The 3431-nt window shown below is 46.7% G+C and overlaps 1 pseudogene; it reads right to left on the bottom strand.

Annotated features, from left to right (window-relative positions):
• Nucleotides 1–1120: 1120 nt before the first annotated feature.
• LOC124623435 lies at nt 1121–1238 on the bottom strand (annotated as a pseudogene).
• Between the last annotated feature and the right edge of the window lie 2193 nt (nt 1239–3431).

The following is a 3431-nucleotide window of genomic DNA, read 5'->3' as shown; positions in this document are numbered from 1 at the left end:
AACCATCGCGATGAGAGCAAAAGGAACCTGTCAGTCTGAAGCGGGTCTAGAAACTTAACATAGAACACATACCATTCAGAATCGAAATAAGCCGTGTGAACCTGTTCTGGAGTGACCTTGATCGTACCTACAGATGTACGCTATGTCACGAATTTCTAACGAAATCGGCTGCAGCTGATGAGTGGACGTCAAAAGTAAAACTGACGGTACCTATGCGTGGAATGTTCCTGAGAGCCATGGACGACATCACTGGGCAAGACAACGCCTCATTAAAATGGAATCGCAAACAGTGTGCGCCGAGAGACAAAGAACGATTTGACGCTCACAACGACTAATACGACACTGAGGTCAAACAAGGAAGCTCTCGCAGCGCGACGTTAGAGGCAGGAACAGGCGGAATATTCTCGCCCGGCGCTCAAAGTCGGAAATGGTACCATGAAGCAGTAGCTTTGCAAGTGATCCGATACAGAAATTTTACACCGAAATGTTGCATATCCGGACATGAGTTCCTCATAAATATTTTATCTACTAAGTCCCCTCTGCGACTACGAAATGCCTGTAATAGTGATTGTGCAACATCCTGTATAATACCTGCGTTAAGAAAACCTAAATCCCTAGTAAACTTTGTTATTTATTAACCACAATGTTACTAAGGTGAACGATTCAAAGAAGGGCACCAACAGGGTTCCTGAGATTGAAATTCAGCACTAGAGAGCGCCACTGCCAGCAACACACCTGCTGTTTGAACGCCTTCGTCTCACACACATTTCAAATACACGCCCTTATATGCCGTCACATGCTGCAACATTGTGACGTCACGGGCCACTGCTCACAGGCAGTACTAAATGTATATATGAAGATGGTATCTGGTCTTTCGGACATGTGCGAAAGAACAGACACCAACTTTATATATATATATAAAGCACTCCTTCAGGCCACGAGTGGCCTACCGGTACCATCCGACCACCGTGTCATCCTCATGGGAGGATGCGGATAGGAGGGGCGTCGGGTCGGCACACCGCTCTCCCGGCCGTTATGATGGTATTCTTGACCGAAGCCGCTACTATTCGGTCGAGTAGCTCCTCAATTAGCATCACGAGGCTGAGTACACCCCGAAAAATGGCAACAGCGCATGGCGGCCAGGAGGGTCACCCAACCAAGTGCCGACCACGCCCGACAGTGCTTAACTTCGGTGATCTGACGGGAACCGGTGTATCCACTGCAGCTAGGCCGTTGCATATATGTATAAGACCATCTTCTTCTGTGCGGATGCACAAACAGTGCCCGAACTCTTACGGGAATCGGCAGTAAAGCCGCGCGTAATGAGTATGATGGGCAGGGGCACTATGAATATGGTGCGGGACAATAAGTTTCGAATGTGGGTCTCACGGGAGGCGTGTCAGAGATAAGTACCTGCAGTCGGTGGCTCAGATGGATAGAGCGTCTGCCATGTAAGCAAGAGATGCCGGGTTCGAGTCCCGGTCGAGGAACACATTTTCAACTGTCCTCGTTGACTTATATCAACGTCTGTATGCAGCTAAGGGTATTCGGTACATTGTAAAGTACTAAATGTTCCATGTGACACGAGGGGAACCAGGTCGTTAGGTCTTCAATGTGTGCTATTTCTGAAGATGGTGTTTGTCATTCGGTGTTGTAGACGAATTACCCCACTGACTTCGGTACGTTTAAGAACTTCATGCTCCTATATGGTTGACTACAGAACTTTTTCCTACATCTGTGACGCATACGGTAAGATTGACAGCATGTCATCCTCAACAAAAAATTTGACTAGAAGTACAGAAAAAATTGGCAGTTATTTATTTTGTATCTTTAAGGTAGATCACTTTGCTACCTAAATGGTAAGCATATTTCAATAGTTTATGCTACGTACATTCTGTTGCGTTATTGATACGAATATGAGATGGCACACTTTTCTACTGAACGATCTGAAATCACAACTTCGTAAAATTAAGCACACAGCATCCAACAGTCATTAAATATAGCTAGAAAATACTCAAAAAAAAATTTATTTGTGAAACTTCCTAGCAGATTAAAACTGTGTGCCGGACCGAGACTCGAACTCGGGTCCTTTGCCTTTCGCGGGCAGGTGCTCTACTATCTGAGCTACCCAAGCATGAATTACAACCCGTCCTCACAGCTTTACTTCCGCCAGTACCCCGTCTCCTACCTTCCAAACTTTACAGAAGCTCTCCTACGAACCTTGTAGGACTAGCACTCCTGAAAGAAAGAATATTCTGGTAATTTATTTATACTTGCACCGAAACAGAAAACCATATTTCAGAAATAATAATGTCATAATGATTGAGAAAATTGTGTTAGTTATCAACAAAAATGGCCGAGTGGCGCCGCAACCATTCCAACTAAACGATGCCGTCTGGCCTCCAGCGGATAGCGGAAACCTACAGACAGCACCAACGCGAGCTGCAGCGCGGCTCAGATGCAGTCGTGATCCCCGAATTGCTCTTCAACAGTGGGAAGCAAGAAGATGCTTAATACACCAATGTAGGCCTGTGCTGTGATACTGCCACGCAAAGCAAGGTTGCAAGCCCCCTCGATGAAAAACACGACCACATCATAACACATCCGCCTCTGAATTTTACTGTTGGGCACTACACATGCTGGCAGAGGACTTTCATCTGGCATTCGGCATACCCACACGCTGCCATCAGATCGCCACACTGCGTACCGTGATTAGTCACTTCACACAACGTTTTTCCACTCTTCAATCGTTCAATGTTTACGCTCCTTACACCAAGCAAGGCGCCGTTTGCCATTTACCGGCGTGATGCGTGGCTTATGAGCAGCCGCTCGACCATGAAATCAAAGTTTTCTCCCCTCTCGCCTAGCTGTCATAGTACTTGCAGTGGGTCCTTATGCAGTTTGGAGTCCCTGTGTGATGGTATGGATAGATATCTGCCTATTACACATTACGACACCTCAGTCAACAGACGAGGCCCACCTGTACACTTTTGTGCTGTACGTGTCCCTTCAAGTTTCCACTTCACTATCACATCGGAAGTAGTGGACCTAGGGATGTTCAGGAGTGTGGAAATCTCGCGTACAGACGTATGACGCAAGTGACACCCAATCTCCTGACCACCTTCGAAATTCGTGAGTTCCGCGGAGAGCCCCATTCTGCTCTCTCACGATGTCTAATGACTACTGAGGTCGCTGACATGGAGTACCTGGCAGTAGGTGGCAGAACAATGCATCTAATACGAAAAACGTGCGTTTTTGAGCGTATCTGGATACTTTTTATCACATTGTACATCTGGAGGACCGGGTACTGCCTCTCGACTGTTTCCATCTGCTTGTTCGTACACAAACACTTTGCGTCTGCTTAGTCGTACACATAAACCATTTCGACTTGTTGCTGACATGACCACCGGGCGATTCTGCTGCTTACATTA

This window comes from Schistocerca americana, chromosome 7, assembly GCF_021461395.2.
Source record: "Schistocerca americana isolate TAMUIC-IGC-003095 chromosome 7, iqSchAmer2.1, whole genome shotgun sequence".
Classification (NCBI taxonomy): Eukaryota; Metazoa; Arthropoda; class Insecta; order Orthoptera; family Acrididae; genus Schistocerca; species Schistocerca americana.
The sequence above is the reverse complement of the archived record's forward strand: the minus strand, read 5'-3'. Positions and strand labels throughout refer to the sequence as shown.